General features: G+C 46.8%; 1 long non-coding RNA gene across 1 annotated transcript; it reads left to right on the plus strand.

Annotated features, from left to right (window-relative positions):
* Window positions 1–4,946: 4,946 nt before the first annotated feature.
* On the plus strand, window positions 4,947–17,627 carry LOC119877911. Its single transcript, XR_005385083.1, has 3 exons — window positions 4,947–5,046; window positions 8,746–9,047; window positions 16,949–17,627. It is a non-coding gene; the product is annotated as an uncharacterized LOC119877911 (long non-coding RNA).
* The last annotated feature ends 2,975 nt before the right edge of the window (window positions 17,628–20,602 follow it).

Below are 20,602 nucleotides of genomic sequence, written 5' to 3' on the forward strand. Positions count from 1 at the left end.
TCTACTCCTTTCCCTGGCCTCATCTCTCCTCATTTCCTTTTTTTTTTTTTTTTTTAATCTCTCCTCATTTCTTAGTCCCTTTTTCCCCTTTACATTTCCATTGTCTTTCTCTTTCTCTCTCTCTCTTTTTTCTTTTTTGGCCTTTTCTCTTTCACTGATGTCTTTCTTAAGCTATTCAAATGAGAATTTCACATACATATTCATCTCTCACTGTGGTTTTTGTCTGAGGATACCCTAACAATTTACCTTTATGCTTTTTACAAAAGCTTTTGTGTCTAAAAACTCCCAGTTTATGGCTCTTTTTTTTTTTTTTTTTTGTCTAATACATGTATTTAGGCAACAGGTGACAATGACTCCCTGTGTTCTCCTTAGATTTTAACTGATAGCTCAGAATTTACCTTCCTGTAGGTGAAACATGTTCCCCCTCAAACCCTTCCTTATTCTTGGGTACATGGAAGCCACTTCCTCTCTCTGCTCGCAGTGCCCAATCATCTCTTCCGTGAGCTGACGCCACACCCCCTGGAAAACCAGTGTTATGAATCATCTATTGACAGTTTAAATGAAAGAGTTGTCAAAAATAAAATAAATAAAATAAAATAAAATAAAATAAAATATAAAATATAAATGAAAGAGTTGTCCCGAGACAGGTGCTCGGCAAGGGTAGCTCTCAATGGCCTCTACTCCAGGTGTGAACACCGGGACAGGTGCCGCGGGGCTAGGGCCTCTGTTCGCTGGGGCTGACACTCCAGTACCACGGACCAGGTGGCTTAGACAAAAGACATTTATTTTCTGACAATCCCCGAGGCTTGAAGTCCAAGATCAAGGTGCCACCACGGTGGGTTTCTCCTGAGGCCTCTTTCCGTAGCTTGTGGATCGACCGCTGTCCCTATGTTTCCCGTCGTCTTCTCTCCAGGCATCTGCGCCCTGACCTCCTTATGAAGACTCCAGTCGTCGCACGAGGACCCACTCTAATTACTCATTTTAATTTAATGATCTCTTTAAAGACCCTCTCTCCAAATAGAATCAAGCTCCGAGGTAGTGGAGGTTAGGGCTTCAATATACAAACCTGGGGGCGGGGATGCAGCTCAGCCCAGAGCGGCGTAATGACAGCCCTCCTGCAGATGCCAGGTTTCCAGCGACGACAGTCACCTCCGGAACAGGGCCCCGCACCCCCCAAGTCCGCCAGGCTCAGCCTGTGGAGCTCCATGAGGGCCAGATGTTGCAGGCCCCTCTGTGGCTCTGCAGAGTCTTCGCGACAAACAAAGACTTACCTGGCTTAGCGGCTTACCTGGCTGCCAACCGGGTGGGCAGGTGAGCCAAGCGCACAGGGGGCATGCCTGGCGGCTAAGCCCCTGGTGCCACCGCCACGGGGACACGGGCAGGCCCGGGACGCCTGCGAGCCCTTGGCACCTGCAGCTGCCGCTGAGGAGGTGCGTCCCTCCCCAGGAGCCACGGGCCGGCCCCGGCAGGAGGGAGCTTGGGGGGACTCACCTGTGTGACCCAGGAATGTCCTGGGTCTCCTGGAGCAGCACTTCTCCTCCGCAGACGGGACCCGGGGCCTCGCTGGAACCTGGGGCGGGAGCCGTGGAAAGAACCCGCAGCCCCGAAGCCCCGGGGCCTCTGGGGTGCCAGGTCTTCGGCCAACACCAGCCCTGGCGAGGCTGAACCTCACCCCGCGTCGCCACCAGGTTTCAAAGATGCTCATTTGCCAGCTTTGACTTAACACGCCCCCCCCCCGAGTGTGTGACAGACCGACACCCTAACAGCTTCCGCGAGGCCGTATGAGCAGCCGAGGACACGGGCCTGGGGTTCGCACCGGGTGGGGACGTGCAGGGGGAACACTGACCGCGCCCTGAGACTTGCGGACCTGCTCCTGGGGGTCCTGACCCTGGTGTCTCCCGGGTCCCGTCCCGCAGCCCCAGCTGCTCCCGTCGCGCTGGAGCAGGTGCAGTGGGCCAGGCCTCACAGGGCTGGAGGGCTTAGTGCCCCCCCACAAGGGCTCCACTGGGCAGGAGCTCCCCCTCCCCTCCCCATCCCCCCAGTAAGATGTGCTGTTCTCAGCACCCGGCCCGGAACCCCGAACTCTCAGTGCAGGCACTGTATGAGAACATTTTTTCCTACCACAGTTGCTCATAAATGTTGATTTTTTTTTTTTTATAAAGGTTGATTCTTGCACAAACAAGGCGGGAGCTTTTCTAACAGAGGAAACGTCTTGTCTTTCCTGCTTGGACGGTGGAGGCTGGGCCGAGGCACCAGCTGGCTCTCCCGTCCTCTGTCACCATCCCAGGTGCGCCGTCGCTCACCTCCTGCCATCACACTCTCCCCTAAAGTGCCAGGGTCTCGAAAGCCTGAGCCCGCTGTGACCCAGACCTTCGGCTTACCTGGGCTAGTTTCTGGGACTTACGCAGTGAGACAAACCTGAGCCCTAAAAGCAAATAAACCCACCAAAGACTTTGGGAAAGAAGACCGACAGGAACGACTCCCAGACGGATGTAGGGACACTGGGCGCCTCCTGAGCTGTAGGTGGGAATGTGAAATCGTGCAGACACGTGGGATAATAGTTTGGCAGTTTCTAAAACGCGAGCTTTAGAACACTAATAGTTCTAAAACTATTAACGGGCCTGATAATAGTTTGGCAGTTTCTAAGACTTGCCGTGTGACCTAGCAATCCGACTCTTCGGGATCCCCCCAAGGGAAACGAAAAGGTATGTCTGTATAAAGACAGGTGTGACAATGTTCACAGCAGGTTTATTCGTAATAGTCCCGAACTGGGGGGAAAAAAAAATCCAAACGTCCACCGGCTGGTGCCTGCAGACCCCAAACGCCCACACGGTGAAGTCTTCTGGCGGGAGGGGTAAGGGCCGGCTGACGCGAGGCACAACGCTGCGGAGCCTTGACCACGTTCTGCGAAGCAAAGGAAGCCACGAAACAGGCTGCACACTGTATGATCCCATTTATGTGAACTTTCTGGAAAAAGCCAATCTGTGAGAGAGAGACAGCAGACCAGGGGTTGCTTACGGGGCAGGGTCGGGGGAGAAACAGGGATTGACGTTGTATGGACACAAGGTTCCTTTTGGAGTGAACGAAAGTTTGCACGTTTTGTACAACTGTACATTTACCCAAAATCATGAAGTCGTGTGCTTGAAAGTGGGCGAATTTTATGGCATATGAACAACCCAACAAATCAAAGGCTCTGTTCATTCTACGCAGCTCTTGGTCTTCCTGCCTGACTGCAAATCCCGAAGCCGCCGTTGGTCACCCAGTCGCTGCTCCTTGTCGCTAGAGGAGAGCGGAAAGATGCATCGCAGGAGGAGGCAGGAGCCAGGCCAGACCTGACCAAGCCGCCGATGCGTTGGCAGGATTTTCCCCAGCAGGCAGGCCAGGGACATGGTCTACAGGGAAGGACGTGGCTTGGTCACTGGGCCACCACCCTTCCTGTCGTAGGGTCGGCCTGGAGGGAAGGATGTTTCTGTGCAGGAGTGTGGGCCGCCGTCATCCGCAGGCCGCAGGACCCGTCCGGGGCGTAGGGTGCTGCTCCATCCTGAGTCCAAGAGACAGGACACACCCCATAAACTGCAGCTAGTCTCACTTAAAGACTGGGATCATTTCTCTGACCACCGATCCCTTATCAAATGTCCTGTCTTCAGGCCACGACAGAGCAGGAAGCCCATGGGGAACCTTCTGGTTTTCACTTGGGCCTTTGATATTGCCTTTGAAGAAATTTCCTGGAGCTTCCTCCAGAACTGCCGAATATAAGGTGGCAAATCCCAGAAGGGGACCCGCCAGGAATTGGGAGAGCAGAGTCTTTGGCAAGGAGTCTGTGATATTGTTCCAGCCCCAGGGGAAAAATAAATGAATTTTTTTTTTTTTTTTTTTGCCTCTCAAAGTGGCGAACTGGAACATGAGAAGGCACACCGTATTCTAATTTGGAGTATTAGAAAATAACGGCCCGAGAGAATAGTCAGGGTGACTTAATTTGCTTCCAGTAATACCCCGAAGGACAGTTTTGGCCTGCTGGTCTTCTTCCTCCGTCCCATGGCCCCAGCCTCCTTTTCGTTCTCATGTCCTTGGACCCTCTTGTGTGTCCCTGATTTTGTAAACGTGTATGTGCCCTTTCACAACAACAACAACACTTTAATTTTTTTTTTCATTACGGTGAGAACACTTATAACAATAACGACGACGATGACAACATGAGATCTACCCTTCGGGTAAGTGTTTGAATTTCCGATTCAGTATTGTGAGCTACAGGCATGTCGTGCGGCAGGTCACCAACGTAACTGAAACCTCATATCCATGGACCAGCAGCACCCCCCACCCCGGGGCTCTGGCAATCACCGCCCTGTTCTCTGTCCCTACAAACTGATCATCTTGGACACCTCGTCTAAGTGGAATCATGCGGCATGGGGCCATCTCGTCTATGGCTTATCTCACTTAGCATAATGTCCTCCAAGTTTATCCGTGTTGTCACATCGAGCAGAATTTCCTGGTTTCTAAAGACTAAATAATACTCTGTCCTATGTTTATGCCACATTTTCTTCGCTCATCTGTCCTGGACATTTAGATTGTTTCCACATCCCTGGTGGTTGTGAGCAATGCCGTGATGACCACGGGAGGCCAGATAGCTCTTTGAGGCTCTCCTTTCAACTATTTTGGACAAATACCCAAAAGTGGGTTTGCTGGATCAGATGGTAATTCAACTTGTAATTTTTTTGAGGAACCCCCATGCTGTTCACCACAGCAGCTGCATCATTTTACCTTCCTACCAACAGTGAACACGGGTTCTCTTTTCTCTACATCTTTACCAACGGTTGTTATTTTCTGTTTTCTTGATACCGGCCATCCTAACAGGTGCGAGGTGATAGCTCATCGTGGTTTTAATTTGCATTTCCCTGATGATTTGTATCTGCCCTTCTATTCCTGGCGCCTGGCAATGTCTAGAACAGAGCAGATGTTCAATAAATATTTGTTGAATCAGTGGATTAAGTTGTAGGTAACACCGTCTTCAGCACACACGCAGAAGACGACTCCGTGTGAGCTATGGAGGTAGGAGTGGGGGAGTGGGGACGTAGTGTCTAGGACACAGAGGCTGGGGTCCCCAGGCTGGTTTCACATTAGAAGGCTGCCAAAAATGGCTGGGCCCTGGAACTTAGAGAAGTTTACCGCAATGGAAAAAAAAAAATAGTGTTTTTAGAAGAAACTAAATTCAAGTATCTTGCGTAATCCTTTAAAAAAATCAGTATCTTAAATATTTGTATTTTCTGAATGTTTGTGCTCTAGAGCAAAGCCCAAGAATGTTGTTTGTTTGTTTTTTCCCAGTCCTACCCATCCCTCATATCATGCTCATATCATGCATCTACCTCCACAGTGGTTTTTCCCGAATCTCTCACTCGTTGTAGCACATTTTTTTCCCAACAAATATTTGTGTTCCCTCCTTCCTTTGAGTCCTCGTAGCTCTTTGCTCTCTTCTTGCCACTCAGCCTACTGCAGCTTCGTCTCCTGCGACAGCTCCCTGCTCCTACCTCGTCTCCATGGCAAGCTCGGGGACCAGCATCGTGGTGGCCCACCAGGAGCGGACGCTTCCGTGTGAGACACTTGTGTGATGGGACTGGTTACTGAAGTCATTTGATTAGCAGCAGGTGACTTTTTTAGGCAGGGAGGACAACGGAGGAAGTGCTGTATGGACCTCAGGGACTATTTTAAAACAGCTCCACTCCTAGAAACTGATGTCCCCCCCTCAAAAAAAAAAAAAAAAAACCTTTATCAACTTGACAGATATAGAAGGAATATTTTCGGTTGACCATGTTTATCAAAACAATGCCTAATTTCCGGAAGGAAGGCAAGCGGAACTAGGGTGAAGTTTGACTGCTACTATAAAGATGCAATCAATATTTCACACTAGTGAATGATATTCATAAAATGTTTTGCCCTATATGGATATAACCCCCATTAATATTTTATAGGAATAAGGCAAGCTTAAAAAAAAATCAATCTGGACTTTCGTTACTTTCATAGTATCTATAAATAGTTTCGGTGTAAAGCTTTCTCAGTATTTGCCCCAAACTCCTATCAGCGTGAGCATTTCTGGAAAGATCATGGTTTTCTTCCTGTCTCGACCTGACAGGGGGAGACAGCCACATCAACTGGGTGGTATTTGCATAAACTGGATTCTAATCTTGACTTTGGCAATGAGCAAATGTGTAATCTGGAACAGTCACTTGAGATCTCTACCTCCTTATCTGAATCTGAATTATGAGGGAAGTGGACGTCATGATCTGCCATCAGCAGGTCATAGGATTTCCTGTTCCCTCCTCATTTTGCAAGGCCCATGACTGAAGCTCTTTGGTTCACTTCTTTTTTTTTTTTTTTCCCCTCCATTGCAGCTGTGCCCAACCACTTTCAGAAGAACCAGGATCGAGTGTCTGGGGGCTGAGTGCCGACCAGCCTGGACAGGGAGGCTATGATACCATGCCTGGGCTGGACATGCAGGGAGGGGCCAGGAGGTGAGGGGCATGGGCACAGGCAGAAGTCACAGGGACCATGAATCCTGTATGCTCGGCATCTTGGGGCAGAGAGAGAATAGACAAGGGGGTGAGGACAGAGGGAACCAGCTGCACTGGGAGAGCTGGGCTCCAAGTCCTAGGGTTGTCCCTAGGAGGCTTGGTTCCTTAGTTGATACACCCTCCCTCCCCAAATCCACAAATGCCAGGAGAGACTCCTAGCAGCCTCAGTAAGGGCAATTCTGGTTTAAAATCTCCCTTGTAGTACAGGGTAAGTAAATACCAAGCAAGGACTGGATCTCTTGGGGTGACAGGGCATGAGAAGCCTGGGAGTCTACAGAGCCAACAGGCCCCCTCTCTGCCCTTTGCTCATCAGAGAAAGGTCCTGTGAATAAAGGAAGCACGTAGGTCCTTCTTTCTCTCTCCCAGTTGGAGCTCACGCAAGGCCACCTCCACTCCACTGGGGCTGGCCACTGGCAGGGGTTAGCTCAGCTCCTGGGCTCCACATCTCCCAGGGCCGTCAGTCTTCAGGACTGTGTCCTGACTCCCTCTAGCAATGCTGGGCCTCAGGAATACAGCACTCAATGCTCTTATTCCCTTCTTTCAGTCTAGTTGCAAGGCTCTTTTAAGCCGGGGGAGGAGAGAGTTACAAGGAGGAAGCAAATAGGAGACACAGCTTATGCTACTTTCTGATTTTGCTCAAGACAGGCTGGGCTTTTCCTCCACTTTTTAACAGACTAAAATAAGAAGGCAATAAAAGAGCAGTGCAGGTGGCATTTGGCAATATGGAGTGTGTCACGCATGTTAAGAAAACACTGCGCTGCTCCGTTTCTTCTCAAAACTCATCTGCATTGGCCGATAGTTGTGCTGTCTTGACCTGTGCATCACCTCTGCTTGTCTTGTCTTATATTTATTTATTTTTAAACCTTCCTGGCAAGGCAGATATGCTAATATTTCCTGAAACACTCTTTACTCATCCCTACAATTGGACTTCCTTTCTAATACAGGAAAAATTCTTTAAAGTATGTATCTAGTATCTCAAGTGACTATTAAAGAAAGCTACTGCTTTGCCCTCCCTACCCATCCAGATCCTGGTCCTGCTTCTACAGGACATTGTTTTATTTAGAGTCAGGGCATCACTGAGGATGTTCACCCTTATATCACTTGATACCCCACTTTGAAAAGACCCTGCGATAGAATTCCTCGTAGACCTAAGCACAGGAAACTTTTTGCCACTTCCTAACAAATACATTTTGACGGATAATAATGTGATTCTTATAACAATCACATTTCTTTTTCACTTTGGCACAGGTCAAGTATAGTAATTGTGCGAAATCCTGCAGCCTGTCTCCTGTGGACCAATTTGCAGATCGTTCTCATCACTACCTACATGTGTGTGTGTGTGTGTGTGTGTGTCCTGGAAGGAAATAACTCAAAGTTTCAATGTTTCAATTGAACGGGTGAATTTATGAGTGTCCGTAATGTGTCCTTTTGCATGTCCATATTTTCTTTTTAATTTTTTTAATGATTTTTTTTTAAATTTATGATAGGCACACAGTGAGAGAGAGAGAGGCAGAGACACAGGCAGAGGGAAAAGCAGGCTCCATGCACCAGGAGCCCGACGTGGGATTCGATCCCGGGTCTCCACATCACGCCCTGGGCCAAAGGCAGGCGCCAAACCGCTGCGCCACCCAGGGATCCCACATGTCCATATTTTCTGATTTTGTACCTGTTGAGTAACATTACTTTCACACCAAGAGAAAATTAACAAAAGAACTTCAATAATAAGCTAAAGCATTGAAGAAAATGTGTGAAAATTCTGTCTCAATGAATTCCCCTATTCGTAGATATTTCATTGTTTTAACCTCATCTACTTTTGTTGGCCATTTCCACCATTCCATTGTCCCTGAACAATCCTTTTCCCCAAACTTTTCAGTAGCAAAGATACTTTGCTTTTCAGAAGCAAAGAACATAAGTAATTTAGCTTTAAAAGAAAAAAAAAGGAACCAATCATAGCAGTCAGATAACAATGCTTACGTTGCACAGAGAGCTACAAGGTCACCTCGTGGCGCACATATCAAGACCACCGACGCTAAAAGAAGCAGTCATTGTAGCTTAATCATTTTCACATAAATATTATTTTTACCAATTTTCCTACTGACCAAATTACCTTGAAACGAAACACCTAAGTACACTTTATATTTGGTCAAATTGTATTTGGTGAAATTCCATTTTTTTTTTTCAGTCAAATTAACTGCTGCTGTTTGAGATTGAATCATCTTGGAATCGCCAGTCAGGGCTTGATCTGCTAATAATTCTAAATTATCTTCAAGCGGAGAGGATGCTTTCATCGGGTCTGAAGCCAGGTCAGTCTACCTTCCAGAACATGCCCGCCCCTCGGTATAATGGCTTGCTCTTAATATTTCAGAGACAAGTGCAAGTTACGTTCGGTGAGGCATATAGACGCTCCAACAGGTCTGGGACGGGATGTTGGTCAAACTGGAAACTAGAACGAGAATAAGCTCTTCTCCTTTTCCATTACTTAAGGTGAGCAATGAGTCCATAACGAGCCTCGAGGCTGCTCTGCCTAAAACTGACTTAAGACTTTCTACCTGGTTCTAAGGCAAAGAAAGAGTGTGCTGGGATCTCATTAAAATCTGAAGGGACACTAATAAAACGTTGCAATCAAAAGACGTCATGCTTCAAGATGTTGAGTTTCCAGGGAAGTTGTCGCAAAGCTGAAATGAATGATGGAGGCTTCCGGTGGATATGACGCCCGTGTTCACAGCATCTTGCCTTTTGTACATATTGGGATGAGAAGCAGGGCACGGGGCAGGCTTAGAGTTTAGTTTCCTAAGTGGCTGGTGTGCAAAGGTGACTTGGAGAAGATAATTTAGAGTCTTTTTGTTCGTTGTTTATAACAAGTCTTTTTGAGCCACGGTGCTATTCTTAAAGCCCTGTACCCCCTGACGCTGTGATTCCGGGGTCCTGCCTCTAGAGTCGTAACTAAGCTATAACGAGAGCTATTTAGAAAGAAAATCCCCAACAACAAGAACAACAAACCCCATCTGCGTAGACCTAGTGGATCTATGGATTGGAAAATAGCCTTGGAATCTAGCGTCCTATCCTAGCTAGACAGCTAAATTCCTGAGTAGGATGGGACAAGTCGTTGATTGCTTTGCTCCTTAGTTTCTCTATCCATCCATTCATCCATCCTCCTGAGAGATAATCATTAAGCACCAGGACCCCGTGGAGACAAAAATAAGTAGAACTTGGTTCCTTTATCAAGATTCTTGGAATTTAGGGTAAAAGACAAAAATCAAAGGTTATAATGCATTGCGCTAAGTGTGGCGTCGGAAGTGTGCACAGAGCGCTAAGGTAGCAAAGAGAAATAACATCAGATCCCACTTGGAGGTGCGGAGAAGAGTCAGGGACCACTTGGAAGAGCTGAGGTCTTCTGGAAGCTTGAACTCTATAAACGAGAGGGGTCCATTAGTTGCTCTGGAAGAACAGGTTTATAGATTCCTGTGTTAATTGAAGAGATGCCCATTTGAGTCCCTCATCTAGGGATAGGCTTTCTGGATCTGCAACAAAAGAAACAAAAGATATAAATAAATTTGCCTAATTTATCCATGGCCGCGTACACCCTTAAAAATGGCCTAGGTCTTAAGACCCCCTTTTGGGGCACCTGGTGACTCAGTGGTTGCGCATCTGCCTTTGGCTCAGGTCGTGATCCTGGAGTCCCGGGATCAAGTCCCACATCAGGTTCCTATCCCTGTAGGGAGCCTGCTTCTCCCTCTTCCTGTGTCTCTGCCTCTCCGTTTGTCATGAATAAATACATAAAATCTTTTAAAAAAAAAAAGGAAGAAAGAAAAGACCTCCTTCTTAATGTGCCTCACAAAGAAATATTGGCTGCCAGGATCTTCCTGTCACTTATTTGCCTGCAGTCTTTTGTGACGTGCCAGTCACCTTTACAGCACCTCCCTTCCCCTCACCCAACAGCTCCTTCCTCTGAACATCTCCTTGTCATAACCTGTGTGGTCTTTTTTCTCTAGGTGGAGTCATTTAAGTGCTATAATATTCACAGAGAAGCAACCACCAAAGTTTGTCTCCATTTATGGGCACATGTAGCCTGAAAGTTAGTGGTTCACTACATATTTCTTATAACCATGAGATTTTAATTTAAACAACACTGCACTTTTCTGAAAGTGATCTGCTCCAAATCTGAACTAATTATAGACACAGTTGCAAATCTACAGAAATTGCTTAAAAATCATAAGCAGACAGAAAATTTCAATTCCTAGCATACAGATTGTCGGTTCCCTTCCCAATGTCTACTTTTTTATCTTCTTTTTCCTAAGAGAGTTCCGGTTTGGCCCAGGGTGGATGCCAGTTAGCCCAGGTCAATCCTGTGGGTTCTAGCCTCCTAGTCAGTGGTTGGTTTGGGCAAGGCAACTGTGGGCCCTTCGAGGGAGGTTGGCTGAAGGGGGGTGGGGGGATCTGGAAAAGGTTTCTTCTCCTGCAAGAGACACAGAAGGAGATGTTCTTGGAACATCTCTTCCTTGGAACATTGCTGTGTCTGGGATGTGCCTCTGGAGCCACTGCAGCCGCATTGCGACCAGCTGGAGGATGAAGCCCAGGGTGGAAGAAAGCAGCCCAGGTAGTATTACGCAGAAGTCAACTGGGACGTGGAGAGTTGTGCCTGGACTCCATCCGCCCGGAGCCTCTTTGTTCTATGACACGGTACATTGCCGTCTTGCTTAAACCATGAGGAGTCAAGGTTTTCAATTATTTGCAGCCAAGAGGATCCTAACTAATGGGCAAGTACGCGCTGAAGTTTACGCACTCTGTTCCTAGAACATTATGTCAGGCCTCGAGTTCTAGGAAGCGGGCTTATCTGATTTTCCAGTTCTAGGAAGCGGGCTTATCTGATTTCCCAGTTCATGGTGGACTAGAAATAGCACGTTAGCGGGGCGGAAGGGGCTGTTAGCAGCAGGCAGGCAGACAGGGAGGGAAGGGGCATAAAGGTGGAAGCCAGCAGCTGGGATGTTGGGACAAGCAAGTCCCCCCACCCGCCAGCTCTTGGGCGTCAGAGTGCTGCTCACCCACCAGTCAGTCCCCACTGATGACCACGTGCCATCAGGGGAGGTTTGCTTCCTGTTCGGCGTATCCTGTTTTAGACGGGGGACGAGGCAGATTAATATTGTTAAATATTTCTCTGTAAACAAGAAAAGGGCTAAATGATTACAGGGACGAGCTTATCTGAAAAGGCCCGGAGAGGCCAAGCTCGCGCCCTGCTTGCTCGGTGAGTGGGGCCCTCGACCCTGCAAACCAGCCTGTTAGGGGTTGGCTTCACCCAGAGAGCGGGGAGGCTGGGACATGGGCCCGTTGGGCTGGGGCCCGTGAGGAGCCCGGGCAGAGGAGAAGCCGAGCTGGCCTGGCGCACGGGGCAGGTGCTGCTCTTGCAAAGTCACTTAATTTTGGTTCAACGGCTCCGCGAGCCTGGCCAAGCCGTTTCCACGGAAGCTGCCAGAAGGAAGTAAATAAGCGGCTGGACTCCCCCGAGGGGGCTTGAGCACTTGTACCGAAAATGTAAATAATTCTCGGGGCCAACAGCTTGTGGGCAAAAATGACTGGAAAGATCGCGGACAGTAAACTCGCACCACGAAGGACAGGTTCTCAGCCTAGTCTCCGGCAGGCCTGGGCCCCCTGGCAGAGAGACTCAGAGCACGTCCTTCGCCTCGGGGTCCAGGGAGCGGCCGGTTGCCCTCCTGCCCCGACTCCAGGGCTTCAGCCAGGGTGGCCCGTCCCCCAGGGGCCCGGCCCGGGGAGCCCCGCACACCAGTGCTGAGACGCACTCTGGCTTTCCTGCCCCCAGTGGGCGAACCTGTGGCCCAGCACCCGCCCTGGGCCCCGGACCCCAGGGGCCTAACCCCGCGGCCGGCCGCTCCGAGGCACCAGTGTGCTGCCTCCACCGCCCGCCACCCATCAGGGGGTGATGTGGGTTTTAAAATGATCCTTTGAGGGATCCCTGGGTGGTGCAGTGGTTTGGCGCCTGCCTTTGGCCCAGGGCGCGATCCTGGAGACCCGGGATCGAATCCCACATCGGGCTCCCTGCATGGAGCCTGCTTCTCCCTCTGCCTGTGTCTCTGCCTCTCTCTCTCTTTCTCTCTCTCTCTCTCTCTCTCTCTGTGACTACTATGAAAAAAAAAAAAAAGTTTATAAAATGATCCTTTGAGGAGAACCCCGAGACTTAAATAATGTGCAAATAAAAGAAGGCGGAAGAAAACCTAATACTACTTACCATCAAATATGCATGGGCCTTATCCAGGGCAGGCACTCATAATTTTTAAAAATTAATAAGTGACTTACCAGCCTGAGTACCAGATGAGGGAAGTATATAAGGAGGGAAAGAACTTTATTTTTTTTAAGATTTTTTAAATTTTTTATTTATGATAGTCACAGAGAGAGAGAGAGAGAGAGAGGCAGAGACACAGGCAGAGGGAGAAGCAGGCCCCATGCACCGGGAGCCCGACGTGGGATTCGATCCCGGATCTCCAGGATCGCGCCCTGGGCCAAAGGCAGGCGCTAAACAGGGATCCCTGGGTGGCGCAGCAGTTTAGCGCCTGCCTTTGGCCCAGGGCGCGATCCTGGAGACCCGGGATCGAATCCCACGTCGGGCTCCTGGTGCATGGGGCCTGCTTCTCCCTCTGCCTGTGTCTCTGCCTCTCTCTCTCTCTGTGACTATCATAAATAAATAAAAATAAAAATAAAAAAAAACAGACTGTTTAGATCATTTAGTTTCCAGAGGCATTTTCCCCTCCTACTACTGTATTGCCGTTCATATTGAGATTGTTCCTGGACATTATTATTATTATAATTACTAGTCCACATTTTGGGATTGCACTAAATACTTTCCGTTTGTCGTTTCATTTTATTATCAACAGCAAGTGTACAGTTATTAAACCCATTTTACATTTTACAGATGGAGAAAATGAGGCTTAGAGACGTAAAACCATTTACCTGGAGATAAAACTCGAGGCAGTGGTTGGAATACCAGGCAAATGGGAGTCTGCTCCCCTGCCAAAGCCCTCACCACCCCATGGCTACTGACCAGAGCTGTGCTGGGTTTTCCTGAGATGTTCCCTAGTACTCTAAGTAAAGGGGACTTAAGGATCTCTCGCTTGCATTCTAATATGTTGCTCCGAGGGTGTGAGGAGGCTGGAATCGTGGCTGATACGCCACCAACGGTGAGAAATTATGGACGTTCATCAAGTGTCTCGTGTTGGTCACTGCGAAGACCGAGCTGCCCCTTCAGGGTCATTGAAACGGAGTCGAGTCCAATGGCAGAGAAGTCCGATTCAGCGTTCTAAATCATTTTCATTCTAGGTTTTTCATTTTCCTTAAATGCTTACTTGACTTCTGAGGCTCATTAAAACAACCGATCAAAGTTTTCTTCCACTCGACCTTCATGCCTACTGGAGACTCCTTCATTCCGTTAGCATTCATTGCTCTCACAATGTCTAAGCGATACCACGGCGGCAGTGGAAGGTCACGGCTCGGGCGGCTTGTCTTCACACGGTCAGCCTTGGAGTGCTCCCCCTCCCTCCCTGATTACCTGGCGTGGGGTGCCGGGTATCCCGGATATCAGGTTCACATTGGTGGGCTCCAGGTGGGTCCCACCTGCACTGCCTTTCGGGATGTTTAAGCTAGTTCAGGTGCCCGTATTTAAGAGTACTATTTTTCCATAATTAATTTAAATATATATTTATATATATGGCTTGGGGAACATAGACACATCGCAAAATACATGGTTGCTCTTCTGGCAGTACATGCTCAGGGGAAAAAGTATTAAATAAGGAGTGCCTGGGTGGCTCAGGGGTTGAGCGTCTGCCTTGGGCCCAGGGTGTGACCCCGGGGTCCTGGGATCGAGTCTCACATCGGGGTCCCCGCAGGGAGCCTGCTTCTCCCTCTGTCTGTGTCTCTGCCTCTCTCTCTGTCTCTCATGAATAAGTAAAATCTTAAAAAAAAAAAAAAGAAAAGAAAAAAAAGTATTAAATAACAAGAAGCATGGAGCACCTGGGTGGTGCAGTTGGTTAAGTTTCTGACTCTTGGTTTCAGCTCAAGTCATGATCTCAGGGTCTTGAGTTCAAGCCCCACACTGGGCTCCACGCTCAGTAGAGTCTACTTAAGATTCTCTCTGCCCCTCTCCCCACCCCCCAACCCCACTCTCTCTCTCTCAAATAAAGTGAATAAATCTTAAAACAACAACAACAACAACAAAAACAAACGAAGAAGCCTAGGAAGCTGAAATGCAAAATTTCAGAGATTTTACTACCAAAGATAACGGTTTTTTAAAGTTTAGTGATTCACCTTCCATGTTTTGGAGTTGACTATTTTGTTTGGAAGAGTTCTTGACTCTGTCCCCCCACCCCCACCTCCACCCCATGTTGGTATGACCTTCTCTTTCCTTCATTTTTTATCGACCCTGATCTGTTCAATCTGATTCCCTTTCCAGGAGTTCCTCCTCGGGCTGGGGCCCTGCCCTGGAAGGGAGCTGTGACCTCAAACCTACTATTCTGTGGACCTCGTTGTCTCACTCTTTCAGATCCCCGGTTGCTTTATCTCTGTATCTTTTCATGCAGACACTGTCTGTGGTTTGCCATCACCTGCTTTTACTTCGTGGGCTGTGGGAATATCTTTGCCCAGTTTGGTTGCATACATTATTCATGCGTTTTTGGTTTTTCTGTTTAGTTGTTCTGTTTCGATGCAGAAATACAGAAAAATTCAAAAACTCTGTCACTGTTACTTCCATCTTCCCAGAACCTCCTTTCCCTTGCATGCTTCGTATTTTGCATAACAAAGTAAAGCTAGCCGCAGAACAAGATCAATGCCATTCTCACTTGGCCCCAGATGAAGAAATAATGCTCTACATATGATATGATGTTTGTCAACCTTGGCTGCACATCAGCAGGACCTCGAGAGCTATACAAATGCTGATGCCAGGGTCCTAACCCCATGAAACTCTGATTTAATTGGTCTGGGATCGTGTGTTCCCCAGGTGGTTCCATGGATAGCCAAAGTTGGCAACCAATAATAATAAGAAAAATGATTTTTTAAAAGCATTTCCAGTTCCTTAGCAATTTACTGAGAATAAACCAGTTACTGTGTGTTCCGTCTGCATGTGAGTGTGGTCTCTTTCCACACCCTTGCCCTGCATGGTTGGGTGAGGCTGGGTCACCAGCCATGTACCCATGCTGCAGCACTGGAGTAGCCCAATAACACAGGGGTGGCCATTCGGGGTGCTCCATTTGCAGCTAGAGGTAGACACATGACCCAAGCTAAACTGACGAAAAATTTCCCCATGCTATTTGCTAGGAGTTATCATGAAAGAGTTCCTTTCTTCTCACAGAAATTGTGACCTGTGAGATCAATGTGAACCTTGAACTTTGCCATCTTTACTTAAAAATGAAGAAAATCTGCCCAAGAATGCAGCATACGGAGGAAAGCACTGTTGAGAGATGGAAAGAGTGTTCTGATGATGCTACTGATGGAATTTTTAGGGATCCAAAATATAATAACCCTCTTCACCTAGAGTGAGAGTAAATTGAGAAATAAATGTAGAGGTCAGGTAAATGGAGATGAAATAGTTTCACTACTGGGAAGCTGACTGAGCCCATGCCTTTGGATTGCTGCCCAAAAGAACTTTCTAACACTCTGCTCCTTAGTTAATTTGATTTACAACCAGTCACTGGCATGGCTGGAGTCTAGGCGTTGCTCGAGACGGCACACTGCTTAGCACAAGGTAGGAGAGCACACCAGGCGGCAGATAATCTGATCAAGCTGAAGGGCAGTGGAAGAGCCGGACATGCCCACAGGCCAGATCCTCTTCCCAGTTCCCCAGGCCACCGCTCATGGTTTGCTGCCATGAGTTTCTGCTAGAGTTTCACCTCCACTTGTCTCCTTGTACCTGCAGACCCTTGTCACGTCTACCGTTGAGAAAAATAAGTGAGGAGGCCGACGGTAGGGTTCTTCCCAGTTTTGTGCATCCTGAGAGATTTGTAATTCTTGGAGCCCCTGGATCTGGCTGCTCATGAAGCCACTTGCGCTCCTGAAATCCCCAGTTGTGATCAAATAAATTATCTTTCTTTGTTAAGTTCCGTTACCTTGGGATCCCTGGGTGGCTCAGCAGTTTGGCGCCTGCCTTTGGCCCAGGGCATGGTCCTGGAGACCCGGGATCGAATCCCACGTCGGGCTCCCAGTGCATGGAGCCTGCTTCTCCCTCTGCCTGTGTCTCTGCCTCTCTCTCTCTCTCTCTCTCTCTCTCTCTCTCTCTCTGTGTGACTACCATAAGTCAATAAAAATTAAAAAAAAAAAAGTTCCATTACCTGCTCATACCTTCTGCAAAAAAATCCTTTGGTTAATATTCCTTTTTTTCTTCTTTGTAGCATCTATACCCATTGGCCTCTTGACTGGTGGCAGACCAGTCATGTGACACCGAAACAGAAATACCTTCCCTGGTGCTAAAATGTTCTCAAGAGAGCTGACACAGTCACCTTAAAATATGTTTACTCTATAAAAAACATACTTCGAATGTTTTGCCCAAGAGGAAATCTTCACACACACCCCAAAGTGCCGTGCTTGGCTATTAAAGAGACGTCAATTTTTCAGAAGAAATAGCTCCCTCCTTATTCTGATTGGATTAACAAGAACAATAAAATGCTAACATGTAGGTAGGAGGAAGTGTTTGCTCTTCTCAGAATTCTCCAAATGGTGGGAAGACATTAAACAATTTACTATCATTTTGTTGTACATCTTAAACTTACACAGTGTCAATTGTGATGTCAATTATATCTCAATAAAACTGAAAAAAATTAGTCAATTAAAACTGTAAATACTGTTTTAAAGTATTACATTAAAAAGGACCTACAGAATAAAGTAGGCTTTTTTGATGGGTGGGGGTAATATTCTGTGGCTTTTTGGGTACTATCCCCAACTGAGTGTATTATTTTTCTTTACATTTCCCCCTCTTCTTTTCCTCTTTAATTGAAGGAAAAAGACTCTAAAATGTTTTTTCTAACCTCTAATTTTTTTTCATGACCTACCTACTAACTTCATTTGATATTAAAAGAGCATGAAACCTAATAAAAATTACTTTTTGGAGGTATATTTTAAATGGTCCTGATGTGCCGCTGGGTTCTTTTAGCTACACAGTAGAAGGGAGTCAATAGCTTTCACTACATTCCATAATAACCAATGAGAAAACATACAGGAAATAGGGATATCCCATGCATAAAAGTATAAAAGGGCATAAAATATTCATGAGTAGCCTTAATAAGAAATGTGCATGACCTATATGAAAACAATTATATAACTTTACTAAGTATACAAAGAAGATGAATAATAATTATAAAAGTTAGCATTTCTGTGTAGTCCAAGCTAGGCGCTGTGCTTTCTTTCCCTATGTCACCTCCTTACCTAGGAAGCAAGAAGCACTGCCATAGCCAGCACCTGGCTCTTGAGCCTGACTCAGTTTACTTAACTTCTCTGTGCTTCAGTTATGAAATTGGGAGAGGGCCAATCCATGCCTCACAGAATTGCTCCAAGATTTAATGAGGCATTACAAATAAAGTGCTAAGGACAGTGGTCAGTGATGGAAATGTTCTCTATCTTGATTGTGGTGGTGGTTATATGACGACAATCCTAGCCAAATTTTGTTTTTAAAAGATCTGATTTTTATTTATTCATGAGAGACACAGAGAGAGAGACATAGGCAGAGGGAGAAGCAGGCTCCCTGTGGGGACCTGATGTGGGACTCGATCCCAGGACCCCGGGGTCATGACCTGAGCTGAAGGCAGATGCTCAACCACTGAGCCACCCAGGGGCCCCCTAGCCAAAATGTTTTAAACTGTACATGTAAAAGGAATAATTTTTTAAAAAATCATAAATAAATACATGAATAAAAATAATGAATTTTATGTGTGAAAATTATACTACAATACAATGTGGAGGAAAAAAGAGAAATATAATTAAAAGGGCAAGCAATCAACTAGGGGGAAATTTACCCAAACATGGCAAAGAGGTGATATGTTTTCTATAGCACCAACCAAAGCTAGTTAATCATATGACCTCAATTCCAGTTCTGGGTATGTACCCAGAAATAAGTGCTTACAACTGCCAAAGGGACTGTAGAGAATGTTCATGGCAGCCTTATTCATAATGGTTTCAAATTGCAAATAACCCAAATTCCCATCAACAAGAGAATGAGTAAATAAATTATGGTATTTCTGTACAATGGAAAACAACACAGCCATGAAAATGAGTGAACGGTAAGTGCAACGTGACGAGTCTCCCAAACACCATGTTGAAGGAAGGAAGCCAACACAGCAGAGTACATAGAGAATGTTTCCTTCCATAAGAAGTGCAAAAACTGGTTAAATTTATCTATGATGGTGGGAGTTACAATGGTGGCTACTTGGAAGTGTTGACTGCTGACTGGGGGTGAGATGTGGGGAGCCTCTGGGTGCTGGACATACTCTACTTCTTGACTGGGTGGTGGTTATGGTGGTTATGTTTTACATGTGTGAAAATTTGTTGATCTATGCACTTAAGATTGGTTTACTTTCCTGTATGTTAATTATACCTCGACAACAACAACAACAACAACAAAACAGACCTATATGGATTAATAAGATAAACATAGGACTTGAGGTAGCAAAAGAAGAAATGAACTCACTTAACTCTTATGGACAAGATGCATATTCCATCTCAGTAATCCGTACACGCACCAATGAAAAGTTATTTTTAAATCATAAATCCCACAGCTGAGCCACATGAAGATCTTAGGAGGAAGACTCAGATGAAGACTTGTGAGCATAAGACTGCCAAGGGAGATCTTATGTGAGATGGCAGTAAGGGAGTGAGACAAGCAGGATAAGGAAGAGGAGGAAGCCCAGCAAAGATGTCATTTCAGGTAAGGTCTGGTTCTCAGCCTGGTCCCAGGGGAGCTCTGGAGTGTCAGTGACACCGTGTAGTTTGTTCTAACTCAAGGCACGTGAGCTGGCCTTTGGTCCTCCTCTGTTAGTCAGAGGGTGGTTATGTCACTCCCCCACAGCGCGGTGGCTCTGAGTGCATCCTGCCTGTGGGGCACAGTAGCTCAGGACTAGTTCTCCCAAGAAGGTTGCAAGTGAATTATGTTAGGACAAAGTGTGCAGAGGTCGGGGCATGGGCACGCACAAACAGTGAAGGGATTTAGTAGCCAGAGGTATCATCTTTTCTGAAATTGAAATGACCAATTATGACCAGTTGAGCAAGTGAAAAAATAAAGCCAGGAATGAATGAATGGTTGTTCCCCAAACCACTCTGTCTTTCCAATAACTTTCCTATACTTTTATATGAAATAGGTGCCTTCGGCCAAGTTTAGCAGAGGGGAAGTGTAGGAGGCTTATAGGCAAAGAAGTGAAGAAGAATTCATTTGTTCAGAAAACATTTAGATCTTATGCAAATCTTGGACTTTGATGAGTCACGTATGTGCCAAAGAGAAGCATCCGGGTTGTAAAATTGTGTGTTTGTTCCTTCTGGCGGGTCCATTTGGTCGCCTTCGAGTCTTATCCTACCCCACACAGTCACATACGCTCCTTCCTCTGCTAGAGACTTTGCCCTTGATCGTATTTTATCTTAACGACATCCAGTGAGGTAGCAGGGCCAGCTGTTTTCCAGATGAGGAATGTGAGGCCAGGTGGGTTAAATCTTTGCCTCTCAGTCTTCATAGAACATCACCGCCACTTGTGGCAGTTTTGTAAACTACTATTTGGAGTTCCTGGAAGGGGGGACCAATCCCCGTTTTTTTTAAACAACTCCAAAAGTGATCAGGACATACAGCTGGATTTGGAAACAGAAGGAATAGGTGATCTTCCCAGGGTCCTGAGGAAAGAAAGAAAATATACCCAAACCATTAAATTTTTCATTCATCCACCCTCTTGTTTATTGAACATTTACTTTGTGACAGGGACTCTGCTAAATACTGGCAATACGACACAGACAAGACAGTCATAATCCCCACAGTCTCATAGAGGGGTATGATCCGGGGAAGGGATCAGGAC

This window comes from Canis lupus, chromosome 37, assembly GCF_011100685.1.
Source record: "Canis lupus familiaris isolate Mischka breed German Shepherd chromosome 37, alternate assembly UU_Cfam_GSD_1.0, whole genome shotgun sequence".
Lineage (NCBI taxonomy): Eukaryota > Metazoa > Chordata > Mammalia > Carnivora > Canidae > Canis > Canis lupus.